Here is a 19,218-nt window from a genome sequence, read left to right on the forward strand (position 1 = left end):
GGGACAATGGGACACGGAGACACGGGGACACGGAGACACGGAGACACGGGGACAATGGGACACAGAGACACGGAGACACGGGGACACGGGGACAATGGGACATGGAGACACAGAGACACGGGGACACGGGGACACTCGGACACTGGGACACTAGGACACTGAGACAATGGGACACTGAGACACAGAGACAAGGAGACACTAGGGCACTGGGACACTGAAACACAGAGACACAGAGACACGGAGACACGGAGACACGGGGACAATGGGACACGGAGACACGGAGACACGGGGACACGGGGACAATGGGACACTGAGACACGGAGACATGGGGACAATGGGGCACTGAGACACGGAGACACGGAGACACGGAGACACGGGGACACGGGGACAATGGGACACTGAGACACGGAGACATGGAGACACTAGGATGCTGGGACAATGGGACACGGAGACGCGGGGACACGGAGACACGGAGACAATGGGACACGGAGGCACGGGGACACGGGGACACGGGGACACGGGGACACGGAGACACAGAGACACGGGGACACGGGGACAATGGGACACTGGGACACTGGGACACGGCGACATGGGGACAATGGGACACGGAGACACGGGGACACGGAGACACGGGGACACGGGGACACGGAGACAATGGGACACGGAGACAATGGGACATGGGGACACGGAGACACGGGGACACGGGGACACGGAGACAATGGGACACGGAGACACGGAGACATGGGAACACGGGGACACGGAGACACGGGGACACAGGGACACGGAGACAATGGGACACGGAGACACGGAGACACGGGAACACGGGGACACGGGGACAATGGGACACGGAGTCACGGGGACACGGAGACACGGGGACATGGAGACACGGGCACAATGGGACACAGAGACACGGAAACATGGGGACACGGGGACAATGGGACACGGAGACACGGAGACACGGGGACACGGGGACAATGGGACACTGAGACACGGAGACATGGAGACATTAGGATGCTGGGACAATGGGACACTGAGACACGGAGACATTAGGATGCTGGGACAATGGGACACTGAGACACGGAGACACGGGGACAATGGGGCACTGAGACACGGAGACACGGAGACACGGGGAAACGGGAACAATGGGACACTGAGACACGGAGACACGGAGACACGGAGACACGGGGACAATGGGACACTGAGACACGGAGACATGGAGACACTAGGATGCTGGGACAATGGGACACGGAGACACGGGGATACGGAGACACAGAGACAATGGGACACGGAGGCACGGGGACACGGGGACATGGGGACAATGGGACACTGGGACACTGAGACATGGGGACATGGGGACAATGGGACCCGGGGACACGGAGACACGGGGACACGGGGACAATGGGACACGGAGACACGGAGACACGGGGACACGGGGACAATGGGACACAGACACGGAGACACGGGGACACGGGGACACGGGGACAATGGGACACGGAGACACAGAGACACGGGGACACGGGGACACGGGGACAATGGGACACAGACACGGAGACACGGGGACACGGAGACACGGAGACACGGGGACAATGGGACACTGAGACACAGAGACATGGAGACACTAGGATGCTGGGACAATGGGACACGGAGACATGGGGACACGGAGACACGGAGACAATGGGACACGGAGGCACGGGACATGGGGACACGGGGACACGGGGACAATGGGACACTGGGACACTGGGGCACGGGGACATGGGGACAATGGGACACGGAGACACGGGGACACGGAGACACGGGGACACGGGGACACAGAGACAATGGGAGACGGAGACACGGGGACACGGGGACACAGGGACAGGGAGACAATGGGACACGGAGACACGGAGACATGGGAACACGGGGACACGGAGACACGGGGACACGGGGACACGGAGACAATGGGACACGGAGACACGGAGACACGGGAACACGGGGACACGGGGACAATGGGACACGGAGACACGGGGACACGGAGACACGGGGACACGGGGACAATGGGACACGGAGACACGGAGACACGGGGACAATGGGACACTGAGACACGGAGACATGGGGACAATGGGGCACTGAGACACGGAGACACGGAGACACGGAGACACGGAGACACGGGGAAACGGGGACAATGGGACACTGAGACACGGGGACACGGGGACACGGGGACAATGGGACACTGAGACACGGAGACATGGAGACACTAGGATGCTGGGACAATGGGACACGGAGACACGGGGACACGGAGACACGGAGACAATGGGACACGGAGGCACGGGGACACGGGGACACGGGGACACGGGGACACGGGGACACGGGCAAACGGAGACACAGAGACACGTGGACATGGGGACAATGGGACACTGGGACACTAGGACACGGGGACATGGGGACATGGGGACAATGGGACACGGAGACACGGGGACACGGAGACACGGGGACACGGGGACACGGAGACAATGGGACATGGAGACAATGGGACACGGGGACACGGAGACACAGGGACACGGGGACACGGGGACACGGAGACAATGGGACACGGAGACACGGGGACACGGGGACTCGGAGACAATGGGACACGGAGACAATGGGACACGGGGACACGGAGACACGGGGACACGGGGACACAGGGACACGGAGACAATGGGACACGGAGACACGGAGACATGGGAACACGGGGACACAGAGACACGGGGACACGGGGACACGGAGACAATGGGACACGGAGACAATGGGACTCGGCGACACGGAGACACGGGGACATAGGGACACGGAGACAATGGGACACGGAGACACGGAGACATGGGAACACGGGGATATGGAGACACGGGGACACGAGGACACGGAGATAATGGGACACGGAGACACGGAGACACGGGAACACGGGGACACGGGGACAATGGGACACGGAGACACGGGGACACGGAGACACGGGGACACGGGGACAATGGGACACGGAGACACGGAGACACGGGTTCAATGGGACACTGAGACACGGAGACACGGGGACACAGAGACATGGACACACAGGGACATGGAGACACGGATACACAGAGGCACGGAGACACGGAGTCAAAGGGGCACTGAGACAGGGAGACACGGAGACACGAAACAGAGAGACACAGAGACACAGGGACACTGGGACACTGGGACAGAGGGAGACACTGGGAGACGGGGACACAGGGACAATGGGACACAGACACGGAGACACGGGGACACGGAGACACGGAGACACGGGGACAATGGGACACTGAGACATGGAGACACTCGGATGCTGGGACAATGGGACACGGAGACACGGGGACACGGAGACACGGAGACAATGGGACACGGAGGCACGGGGACACGGGGACATGGGGACAATGGGAGACGGAGACACGGGGACACGGAGACACGGGGACACGGGGACACGGAGACAATTCGACATGGAGACACGGAGACACGGGAACACGGGGACACGGGGACAATGGGACACGGAGACACGGGGACACGGAGACACGGGGACAATGGGACACAGAGACACGGAGACACGGGGACACGGGGACAATGGGACATGGAGACACAGAGACACGGGGACACGGGGACACTCGGACACTGGGACACTAGGACACTGAGACAATGGGACACTGAGACACAGAGACAAGGAGACACTAGGGCACTGGGACACTGAAACACAGAGACACAGAGACACGGAGACACGGAGACACGGGGACAATGGGACACGGAGACACGGAGACACGGGGACACGGGGACAATGGGACACTGAGACACGGAGACATGGGGACAATGGGGCACTGAGACACGGAGACACGGAGACACGGAGACACGGGGACACGGGGACAATGGGACACTGAGACACGGAGACATGGAGACACTAGGATGCTGGGACAATGGGACACGGAGACGCGGGGACACGGAGACACGGAGACAATGGGACACGGAGGCACGGGGACACGGGGACACGGGGACACGGGGACACGGAGACACAGAGACACGGGGACACGGGGACAATGGGACACTGGGACACTGGGACACGGCGACATGGGGACAATGGGACACGGAGACACGGGGACACGGAGACACGGGGACACGGGGACACGGAGACAATGGGACACGGAGACAATGGGACATGGGGACACGGAGACACGGGGACACGGGGACACGGAGACAATGGGACACGGAGACACGGAGACATGGGAACACGGGGACACGGAGACACGGGGACACAGGGACACGGAGACAATGGGACACGGAGACACGGAGACACGGGAACACGGGGACACGGGGACAATGGGACACGGAGTCACGGGGACACGGAGACACGGGGACATGGAGACACGGGCACAATGGGACACAGAGACACGGAAACATGGGGACACGGGGACAATGGGACACGGAGACACGGAGACACGGGGACACGGGGACAATGGGACACTGAGACACGGAGACATGGAGACATTAGGATGCTGGGACAATGGGACACTGAGACACGGAGACATTAGGATGCTGGGACAATGGGACACTGAGACACGGAGACACGGGGACAATGGGGCACTGAGACACGGAGACACGGAGACACGGGGAAACGGGAACAATGGGACACTGAGACACGGAGACACGGAGACACGGAGACACGGGGACAATGGGACACTGAGACACGGAGACATGGAGACACTAGGATGCTGGGACAATGGGACACGGAGACACGGGGATACGGAGACACAGAGACAATGGGACACGGAGGCACGGGGACACGGGGACATGGGGACAATGGGACACTGGGACACTGAGACATGGGGACATGGGGACAATGGGACCCGGGGACACGGAGACACGGGGACACGGGGACAATGGGACACGGAGACACGGAGACACGGGGACACGGGGACAATGGGACACAGACACGGAGACACGGGGACACGGGGACACGGGGACAATGGGACACGGAGACACAGAGACACGGGGACACGGGGACACGGGGACAATGGGACACAGACACGGAGACACGGGGACACGGAGACACGGAGACACGGGGACAATGGGACACTGAGACACAGAGACATGGAGACACTAGGATGCTGGGACAATGGGACACGGAGACATGGGGACACGGAGACACGGAGACAATGGGACACGGAGGCACGGGACATGGGGACACGGGGACACGGGGACAATGGGACACTGGGACACTGGGGCACGGGGACATGGGGACAATGGGACACGGAGACACGGGGACACGGAGACACGGGGACACGGGGACACAGAGACAATGGGAGACGGAGACACGGGGACACGGGGACACAGGGACAGGGAGACAATGGGACACGGAGACACGGAGACATGGGAACACGGGGACACGGAGACACGGGGACACGGGGACACGGAGACAATGGGACACGGAGACACGGAGACACGGGAACACGGGGACACGGGGACAATGGGACACGGAGACACGGGGACACGGAGACACGGGGACACGGGGACAATGGGACACGGAGACACGGAGACACGGGGACAATGGGACACTGAGACACGGAGACACGGGGACACAGAGACATGGACACACAGGGACATGGAGACACGGATACACAGAGGCACGGAAACACGGAGACAAAGGGGCACTGAGACAGGGAGACACGGAGACACGAAACAGAGAGACACAGAGACACAGGGACACTGGGACACTGGGACAGAGGGAGACACTGGGACACGGGGACACAGGGACAATGGGACACAGACACGGAGACACGGGGACACGGAGACACGGAGACACGGGGACAATGGGACACTGAGACATGGAAACACTAGGATGCTGGGACAATGGGACACGGAGACACGGGGACACGGAGACACGGAGACAATGGGACACGGAGGCACGGGGACACAGGGACACGGGGACACGGGGACAATGGGACACTGGGACACTGGGACACGGGGACATGGGGACATGGGGACAATGGGACACGGAGACACGGGGACACGGAGACACGGGGACACGGGGACACGGAGACAATTCGACATGGAGACACGGAGACACGGGAACACGGGGACATGGGGACAATGGGACACGGAGACACGGGGACACGGAGACACGGAGACACGGGGACAATGGGACACGGAGACACGGAGACACGGGGACACGGGGACAATGGGACACGGAGACACGGAGACACGGGGACACGGGGACACTCGGACACTGGGACACTAGGACACTGAGACACTGGGACACTGAGACACAGAGATACTAGAACACGGGGACACTGAGACACTGAGACACTGGGACACTGAGACACAGAGACAAGGAGACACTAGGGCACTGGGACACTGAAACACGGAGACACGGAGATACGGGGACACGGGGACAATGGGACACTGAGACACGGAGACATGGGGACAATGGGGCACTGAGACACGGAGACATGGAGACACTAGGATGCTGGGACAATGGGACACGGAGACACGGGGACACGGAGACACGGAGACAATGGGACGCGGAGGCACGGGGACACGGGGACACAGGGACACGGGGACACGGGCACACGGAGACACAGAGACACGGGGACACGGGGACAATGGGACACTGGGACACTGGGACACGGCGACATGGGGACAATGGGACACGGAGACACGGGGACACGGAGACACGGGGACACGGGGACACAGAGACAATGGGACACGGAGGCAATGGGACACGGGTCACGGAGACACGGGGACACGGGGACACGGAGACAATGGGACACGGAGACATGGGAACACGGTGACACGGAGACACGGGGACACGGGGACACGGAGACAATGGGACACGGAGACATGGAGACACGGGAACACGGGGACAATGGGACACGGAGATACGGAGACACGGGGAGACGGGGACATGGGGACAATGGGACGCGGAGACACGGAGACACGGGGACACGGAGACACGGGGACACGGGGACAATGAGACATGGATACACTGAGACACGGAGAGGTTAGGGTGCTGGGACAATGGGACAATGAGACACGGAACACGGAGACACGGGGACAATGGGACACAGAGACACGGAGACACGGAGACACGGGGACACGGAGACATGGAGACATGGAGACATGGAGACACGGGGACAATGGGACACTGAGACACGGAGACATGGAGACACTAGGGCACTGGGACACTAGGACACTGGGATACTGGGACACTGAGACACGGAGACACGGAGACACGGGGACACGGGGACACGGGGACACGGGCACACGGAGACACAGAGACACTGGGACACTGAGACACTGGGACACAGAGACACTCGGACACTGGGACACTAGGACACTGGGACACTGGGACACTGAGACACTGAGACACAGAGACAAGGAGACACTAGGTCACTGGGACACTAGGACACTGGGATACTGGGACACTGAGACACGGAGACACGGAGACACGGGGACACGGGGACACGGGCACACGGAGACACAGAGACACGGGGACACGGGGACAATGGGACACTGGGACACTGGGACACGGGGACATGGGGACAATGGGACACAGAGACACGGGGACACGGAGACACGGGGACACGGAGACAATGGGACACGGAGACACGGAGACATGGGAACATGGGGACACGGAGACACGGGGACACGGGGACACGGAGACAATGGGACACGGAGACACGGAGACACGGCAACACGGGGACATGGGGACAATGGGACACGGAGACACGGGGACACGGAGACACGGGGACACGGGGACAATGGGACACGGAGACACGGAGACACGGGAACACGGGGACAATGGGACACTGAGACACGGAGACATGGAGACATTAGGATGCTGGGACAATGGGACACTGAGACACGGAGCCATTAGGATGCTGGGACAATGGGACACTGAGACACGGAGACATGAGGACAATGGGGCACTGAGACACGGAGACACGGAGACACTGAGACACGGGGAAACGGGGACAATGGAACATTGAGACACGGAGACACTGAGACACGGGGAAACGGGGACAACGGAACATTGAGACACGGGGACACAGAGACACGGAGACACGGGGACAATGGGACACTGAGACACGGAGACATGGAGACACTAGGATGCTGGGACAATGGGACACGGAGACACGGGGATACGGAGACATAGAGACAATGGGACACGGAGGCACGGGGACACGGGGACACGGGGACAATGGGACATGGAGACACGTAGACACGGGGACACAGAGACATGGAGACATGGAGACATGGAGACACGGGGACAATGGGACACTGAGACACGGAGACACGGGGACTTAGGGACACTGAGACACCGGGACACTGGGACACGGAGACATGGAGACACTTGGACGCTGGGACAATGGGACATGGAGACACGGTGACAGGGGACAATGGGACACGGAGACACGGGGACACGGAGACATGGAGACACAGGGACAATGGGACACGGAGACATGGGGACACGGAAACACGGAGACACGGGGACAATGGGACACTGAGACACGGAGCCACGGGGACACAGAGACATGGACACACAGGGACACAGAGACACGGATACACAGAGGCACAGAGACACGGAGACAAAGGGGCACTGAGACAGGGAGACACGGACACACGAGACAGAGAGACACAGAGACACAGGGACACAGGGACACTGGGACAGAGGGAGACACTGGGACACTGGGACACAGGGAGACACTAGGACACTGGGACACTGGGACACTGAGACACTGGGACACAGAGACACTCGGACACTGGGACACTAGGACACTGAGACACTGGGACACTGAGACACTCAGACACAGAGACAAGGAGACACGAGGGCACTGGGACACTAGGACACTGGGATACTGGGACACTGAGACACAGAAACATGGAGACACGGAGACACGGGGACACGGGGACACGGGGACACGGGGACACGGGGACACTGAGACATGGAGACATTAGGATGCTGGGAAAATTGGACACTGAGACACGGGGACACGGAGACACAGATACACGGATACACGGGGACATGGGGACAATGGGACACTGAGACACGGGGACACGGAGACACGGGGACACGGGGACAATGGGACACTGAGACACGGAGACATGGAGACACTAGGATGCTGGGACAATGGGACACAGAGACACGGGGACACGGAGACAAGGAGACAATGGGACATGGAGACAATGGGACACGGGGACACGGGCACACGGTGACACAGAGACACGGGGACACAGGGACAATGGGACACTGGGACACGGGGACATGGGGCCAATGGGACACGGAGACACGGGGACACGGAGACACGGAGACATTGGGACACGGAGACAATGGGACACGGGGACACGGGGACACGGAGACACAGGGACATGGGGACACGGAGACAATGGGACACGGGGACACGGAGACACGGAGACACGGGAACACGGGGACACAGAGACACGGGGACATGGGGACACGGAGACAATGGGACATGGAGACACGGGAACACGGGGACACGGGGACAATGGGACATGGAGACACGGAGACACGGGGACACGGGGACAATGGGACACAGAGACACGGAGACACGGGGACACGGGGACAATGGGACACGGAGACACGGAGACACGGGGACACGGGGACAATGGGACACTGAGACACGGAGACATGGAGACATTAGGATGCTGGGACAATGGGACACTGAGACACAGAGACATTAGGATGCTGGGACAATGGGACACTGAGACACGGTGACACGGGGACAATGGGGCACTGAGACACGGAGACACAGAGACACGGAGACACGGGGAAACGGGGACAATGGGACATTGAGACACGGAGACATGGAGACACTAGGATGCTGGGACAATGGGACACTGAGACATGGGGATACGGAAACACAGAGACAATGGGACACGGAGGCACGGGGACACGGGGACACGGAGACACAGAGGCACGGGGACACGGGGACAATGGGACACTGGGACACTGGGACACAGGGACATGGGAACAATGGGACACGGGGACACGGAGACACTGGGACACTGGGACACGGGGACATGGGGACAATGGGACACGGAGACACGGAGACATGGAGACACGAGGATGCTGGGACAATGGGACACGGAGACACGGGGATACGGAGACACAGAGAAAATGGGACATGGAGGCACGGGGACACGGGGACACGGAGACACAGAGGCATGGCGACACGGGGACAATGGGACACTGGGACACTGGGACACGGGGACATGGGGACAATGGGACATGGGGACACGGAGACACGGGGACACGGGGACACGGAGACAATGGGACACGGAGACACGGAGACACGGGAACACGGGGACATGGGGACAATGGGACACGGAGACACGGAGACACGGGGACACGGAGACACGGGGACACGGGGACAATGGGACACGGAGACATGGAGACATAGAGACATTAGGATGCTGGGACAATGGGACACTGAGACACGGAGACGTTAGGGTGCTGGGACAATGGGACACTGAGACACGGAACACGGAGACAAGGGGACAATGGGACACGGAGACACGGAGACACGGAGACACGGGGACACGGGGACATGGAGACATGGAGACATGGAGACACGGGGACAATGGGACACTGAGACACGGAGACACGGGGACTTAGGGACACTGAGACATGGAGACACGGAGACACGGAGACACGGGGAAACGGGGACAATGGGACATTGAGTCACGGAGACACGGAGGCACGGGGACAATGGGACACTGAGACACGGAGACATCGAGACACTAGGATGCTGGGACAATGGGACATGGAGACACGGGGATATGGAGCCACAGAGACAATGGGACACGGAGGCACGGGGACACGGGGACACGGGGACACGGAGACACAGAGGCACGGGGACACGGGGACAATGGAACACTGGGACACTGGGACACGGGGACATGGGGACAATGGGACACGGGGACACGGGGACACGGGGACACGGAGACAATGGGACACGGAGACACTGAGACACGGGAACACGGGGACACGGGGACAATGGGACACGGAGACACGGAGACACGGGGACATGGAGACACGGGGACACGGGGACAATGAGACACGTAGACACGGAGACATGGAGACATTAGGATGCTGGGACAATGGGACACTGGGACACTGGGACACGGGGACATGGGGACAATGGGACACGGGGACACGGGGACACGGGGACACGGGGACACGGAGACAATGGGACACGGAGACACGGAGACACGGGAACACGGGGACACGGGGACAATGGGACACGGAGACACGGAGACACGGGGACATGGAGACACGGGGACACGGGGACAATGGGACACGTAGACACGGAGACATGGAGACATTAGGATGCTGGGACAATGGGACACTGAGACACGGAGACATTAGGGTGCTGGGACAATGGGACACTGAGACACGGAACACGGAGACACGGGGACAATGGGACACGGAGACACGGAGACACGGAGACACGGGGACACGGAGACATGGAGACATGGAGACATGGAGACACGGGGACAATGGGACACTGAGACACGGAGACACGGGGACTTAGGGACACTGAGACACCGGGGACACGGAGACACGGAGACAATGGGACACGGAGACACGAAGACACGGAGACACGGGAACACGGAGACATGGAGACATGGAGACATGGAGACACTGGGACAATGGGATATGGAGACACGAAGACAGGGGACAATGGGACACGGAGACACGGGGACACGGAGACACGGAGACACGGGGACAATGGGACACTGAGAAACGGAGACACAGGGACACAGAGACATGGACACACAGGGACACGGAGACACGGATACACAGAGACACGGAGACACGGAGACATGGGGACAATGGGACACTGAGACACGGAGACACAGGGACACAGAGACATGGACACACAGGGACACGGAGACACGGATACACAGAGACACGGAGACACGGAGACATGGGGACAATGGGACACTGAGACATGGAGACACAGGGACACAGAGACATGGACACACAGGGACATGGAGACACGGATACACAGAGGCACGGAGACACGGAGACAAAAGGGCACTGAGACAGGGAGACACGGAGACACGAGACAGAGAGACACAGAGACACAGGGACACTGGGACACTGGGACAGAGGGAGACACTGGGACACTGGGACACAGGGAGACACTAGGACACTGGGACACTGGGACACTGAGACACTGAGACACTGGGACACAGAGATACTAGGACACGAGGACACTGAGACACGGAGACACGGAGACACAGAGACACAGAGACACGAGACACAGGGACACGGGGACACGGGGACACAGAGACACGGAGACACGGAGGCACGAGACACGGGGACACGGGGACACGGGGACACGGGGACACGGGGACACGGGGACACGGAGACACGGGGACACGGGGACATGGGGACATGGAGACATGGAGACACGGGGACACGGGGACACTGAGACATGGAGACATTAGGGTGCTGGGAAAATGGGACACTGAGACACGGGGACATGGAGACACGGGGACATGGGGACACGGGGACACGGAGACACGGAGACACGAGACACGGAGACACGGAGACACGGGGACACGGGGACAAAGGGACACGGAGACACGGGGACACGGGGACACTGACACATGGAGACATTAGGATGCTGGGAAAATGGGACACTGAGACACTGAGACACGGGGACACGGAGACACGAATACACGGATACACGGAGACACGGGGACAATGGGACACTGGGACACGGAGACATGGAGACACTAGGATGCTGGGACAATGGGACACGACGACACGGGGACACGGAGACATGTAGACAATGGGACACGGAGGCACGGGGACAATGGGACACTGGGACACTGGGACACTGGGACCCGGGGACATGGGGACAATGGGACACGGAGACACGGGGACACGGAGACACGGGGACACGGGGACACGGGGACAATGGGGCACTGGGACACTGGGACCCGGGGACATGGGGACAATGGGACACGGAGACACGGGGACACGGAGACACGGGGACACGGGGACATGGAGACAATGTGACACATAGAGACACAGAGACACGGAGACACGGGAACACGGGGACATGGGGACAATGGGACACGGAGACACGGAGACACGGGGACACGGAGACACGGGGACACGGGGACAATGGGACACGGAGACATGGAGACATAGAGACATTAGGATGCTGGGACAATGGGACACTGAGACACGGAGACGTTAGGGTGCTGGGACAATGGGACACTGAGACACGGAACACGGAGACAAGGGGACAATGGGACACGGAGACACGGAGACACGGAGACACGGGGACACGGGGACATGGAGACATGGAGACATGGAGACACGGGGACAATGGGACACTGAGACACGGAGACACGGGGACTTAGGGACACTGAGACATGGAGACACGGAGACACGGAGACACGGGGAAACGGGGACAATGGGACATTGAGTCACGGAGACACGGAGGCACGGGGACAATGGGACACTGAGACACGGAGACATCGAGACACTAGGATGCTGGGACAATGGGACATGGAGACACGGGGATACGGAGCCACAGAGACAATGGGACACGGAGGCACGGGGACACGGGGACACGGGGACACGGAGACACAGAGGCACGGGGACACGGGGACAATGGGACACTGGGACACTGGGACACGGGGACATGGGGACAATGGGACACGGGGACACGGGGACACGGGGACACGGGGACACGGAGACAATGGGACACGGAGACACTGAGACACGGGAACACGGGGACACGGGGACAATGGGACACGGAGACACGGAGACACGGGGACATGGAGACACGGGGACACGGGGACAATGGGACACGTAGACACGGAGACATGGAGACATTAGGATGCTGGGACAATGGGACACTGGGACACTGGGACACGGGGACATGGGGACAATGGGACACGGGGACACGGGGACACGGGGACACGGGGACACGGAGACAATGGGACACGGAGACACGGAGACACGGGAACACGGGGACACGGGGACAATGGGACACGGAGACACGGAGACACGGGGACATGGAGACACGGGGACACGGGGACAATGGGACACGTAGACACGGAGACATGGAGACATTAGGATGCTGGGACAATGGGACACTGAGACACGGAGACGTTAGGGTGCTGGGACAATGGGACACTGAGACACGGAACACGGAGACACGGGGACAATGGGACACGGAGACACGGAGACACGGAGACACGGGGACACGGAGACATGGAGACATGGAGACATGGAGACACGGGGACAATGGGACACTGAGACACGGAGACACGGGGACTTAGGGACACTGAGACACCGGGGACACGGAGACACGGAGACAATGGGACACGGAGACACGAAGACACGGAGACACGGGAACACGGAGACATGGAGACATGGAGACATGGAGACACTGGGACAATGGGATATGGAGACACGAAGACAGGGGACAATGGGACACGGAGACACGGGGACACGGAGACACGGAGACACGGGGACAATGGGACACTGAGAAACGGAGACACAGGGACACAGAGACATGGACACACAGGGACACGGAGACACGGATACACAGAGACACGGAGACACAGAGACATGGGGACAATGTGACACTGAGACACGGAGACACAGGGACACAGAGACATGGACACACAGGGACACGGAGACACGGATACACAGAGACACGGAGACACGGAGACATGGGGACAAGGGGACACTGAGACATGGAGACACAGGGACACAGAGACATGGACACACAGGGACATGGAGACACGGATACACAGAGGCACGGAGACACGGAGACAAAAGGGCACTGAGACAGGGAGACACGGAGACACGAGACAGAGAGACACAGAGACACAGGGACACTGGGACACTGGGACAGAGGGAGACACTGGGATACTGGGACACAGGGAGACACTAGGACACTGGGACACTGGGACACTGAGACACTGAGACACTGGGACACAGAGATACTAGGACACGAGGACACTGAGACACGGAGACACGGAGACACAGAGACACGAGACACAGGGACACGGGGACACGGGGACACAGAGACACGGAGACACGGAGACACGGAGACACGGAGACACGGGGACACGGGGACACGGGAACACGGGGACACGGAGACACGAGACACAGGGACACAGAGGCACGGAGACACGGGGACACGGGGACACGGGGACACGGGGACACGGGGACACGGAGACACGGGGACACGGGGACATGGGGACATGGAGACATGGAGACACGGGGACACGGGGACACTGAGACATGGAGACATTAGGGTGCTGGGAAAATGGGACACTGAGACACGGGGACACGGAGACACGGGGACATGGGGACACGGGGACACGGAGACACGGAGACACGAGACACGGAGACACGGAGACACGGGGACACGGGGACAAAGGGACACGGAGACACGGGGACACGGGGACACTGACACATGGAGACATTAGGATGCTGGGAAAATGGGACACTGAGACACTGAGACACGGAACACGGAGACACGGGGACAATGGGACACTGAGATACGGAGACATGGAGACACTAGGATGCTAGGACAATGGGACATGGAGACACGGAGATACGGAGACACAGAGACAATGGGACACGGAGGCACGGGGATACGGGGAAACGGGGACACGGAGACACAGAGGCACGGGGACACGGGGACATGGGGACAATGGGACACGGGGACACGGAGACACGGGAACACGGGAACACGGAGACAATGGGACACGGAGACACGGAGACATATGATCACGGGGACATGGGGACAATGGGACACGGAGACACGGCGACACGGGGACACGGAGACACGGGGACACGGGGACAATGGGACATGGAGACACTGAGACACGGAGACGTTAGGGTGCTGGGACAATGGGACACTGAGACACGGAACACGGAGACACGGGGACAATGGGACACGGAGACACGGAGACACGGAGACACGGGGACACGGAGACATGGAGACATGGAGACACGGGGACAATGGGACACTGAGACACGGAGACACAAGGACTTTGGGACACTGAGACACCGGGACACTGGGACACAGAGACATGGAGACACTAGGACGCTAGGACAATGGGACATGGAGACACGGAGACAGGGGACAGTGGGACACGGAGACACGGGGACACTCAGACACGGAGACACAGGGACAATGGGACACGGAAACACGGGGACACGGAAACAAGGAGACACGGGGACAATGGGACACTGAGACACGGAGACACGGGGACACAGAGACATGGACACACAGGGACACGGAGACACGGATACACAGAGGCACGGACACACGGAGACAAAGGGGCACTGAGACAGGGAGACACGGAGACACGAGACAGAGAGACACAGAGACACAGGGACACTGGGACACTGGGACAGAGGGAGACACTGGGACACTGGGACACAGGGAGACACTAGGACACTGGGACACAGGGACACTGAGACACTGGGACACAGAGACACTCGGACACTGGGACACTAGGACACTGAGACACTGGGACACTGAGACACTGAGACACAGAGACAAGGAGACACTAGGGCCCTGGGACACTAGGACACTGGGATACTGGGACACTGAGACACAGAGACACGGAGACACGGAGACACGGGGACACGGGAACACGGGTACACGGGGACACTGAGACATGGAGACATTAGGATGCTGGGAAAATGGGACACGAGACACGGGGACACGGAGACACGGATACACGGATACACGGGGACATGGGGACAATGGGACAGTGAGACACGGGGACACGGAGACACGGAGACACGGGGACACGGGGACAATGGGACACTGAGACACGGAGACATGGAGACACTAGGATGCTGGGACAATGGGACACAGAGACACGGGGACACGGAGACAAGGAGACAATGGGACACGGAGGCACGGGGACACGGGGACATGGGGACACGGGCACACGGAGACACGGGGACACGGAGACAATGGGACATGGAGACAATGGGACACAGGGACACGGAGACACAGGGACACTGGGACACGGAGACAATGGGACACGGAGACATGGAGACACGGGAACACGGGGACACGGAGACACGGGGACACGGGGACATGGAGACAATGGGACACGGAGACACGGGAACACGGTGACACGGGGACAATGGGACACGGAGACATGGAGACACGGGGACACGGGGACAATGGGACACAGAGACACGGAGACACGGGGACACGGGGACAATGGGACACGGAGACACGGAGACACGGGAACACGGGGACAATGGGACACGGAGACACGGAGACATGGAGACATTAGGATGCTGGGACAATGGGACACTGAGACACGGAGACATCAAGATGCTGAGACAATGGGACACTGAGACACGGAGACACGGGGACAATGGGGCACTGAGACACGGAGACACGGAGACACGGAGACACGGGGAAATGGGGACAATGGGATTTTGAGACACGGAGACACGGAGGCACGGGGACAATGGGACACTGAGACACGGAGACATGGAGACACGAGGATGCTGGGACAATGGGACACGGAGACACGGGGATACGGAGACACAGAGACAATGGGACACGGAGGCACGGGGACACGGGGACACGGGGACACGGAGACACAGAGGCACGGGGACACGGGGACAATGGGACACTGGGACACTGGGACACGGGGACATGCGGACAATGGGACGCGGGGACACGGAGACACGGAGACACGGGGACAATGGGACACTGAGACACGGAGACACGGGGACACAGAGACATGGACACACAGGGACACGGAGACACGGATACACAGAGGCACGGAGACACGGAGACAAAGGGGCACTGAGACAGGGAGACACGGAGACACGAGACAGAGAGACACAGAGACACAGGGACACTGGGACACTGGGACAGAGGGAGACACTGGGACACTGGGACACAGGGAGACACTAGGACACTGGGACACAGGGACACTGAGACACTGGGACACAGAGACACTCGGACACTGGGACACTAGGACACTGAGACACTGGGACACTGAGACACTGAGACACAGAGACAAGGAGACACTAGGGCCCTGGGACACTAGGACACTGGGATACTGGGACACTGAGACACAGAGACACGGAGACACAGAGACACGGGGACACGGGAACACGGGTACACGGGGACACTGAGACATGGAGACATTAGGATGCTGGGAAAATGGGACACGAGACACGGGGACACGGAGACACGGATACACGGATACACGGGGACATGGGGACAATGGGACACTGAGACACGGGGACACGGAGACATGGAGACACGGGGACACGGGGACAATGGGACACTGAGACACAGAGACATGGAGACACTAGGATGCTGGGACAATGGGACACAGAGACACGGGGACACGGAGACAAGGAGACAATGGGACACGGAGGCACGGGGACACGGGGACACGGGGACACGGGCACACGGAGACACGGAGACACGGGGACACGGGGACAATGGGACACGGAGACACGGGGACACGGGGACACGGGGACAAGGAGACAATGGGACATGGAGACAATGGGACACGGGGACACGGAGACACAGGGACACTGGGACACGGAGACAATGGGACACGGAGACATGGAGACACGGGAACACGGGGACACGGAGACACGGGGACACGGGGACATGGAGACAATGGGACACGGAGACACGGGAACACGGTGACACGGGGACAATGGGACACGGAGACATGGAGACACGGGGACACGGGGACAATGGGACACAGAGACACGGAGACACGGGGACACGGGGACAATGGGACACAGAGACACGGAGACACGGGAACACGGGGACAATGGGACACGGAGACACGGAGACATGGAGACATTAGGATGCTGGGACAATGGGACACTGAGACACGGAGACATCAAGATGCTGAGACAATGGGACACTGAGACACGGAGACACGGGGACAATGGGGCACTGAGACACGGAGACACGGAGACACGGGGAAATGGGGACAATGGGACATTGAGACACGGAGACACGGAAGCACGGGGACAATGGGACACTGAGACACGGAGACATGGAGATACGAGGATGCTGGGACAATGGGACACGGAGACACGGGGATACGGAGACACAGAGACAATGGGACACGGAGGCACGGGGACACGGGGACACGGGGACACGGAGACACAGAGGCACGGGGACACGGGGACAA

This window comes from Pristiophorus japonicus, chromosome 1 (genome assembly GCF_044704955.1).
Source record: "Pristiophorus japonicus isolate sPriJap1 chromosome 1, sPriJap1.hap1, whole genome shotgun sequence".
Taxonomy (NCBI): Eukaryota; Metazoa; Chordata; class Chondrichthyes; family Pristiophoridae; genus Pristiophorus; species Pristiophorus japonicus.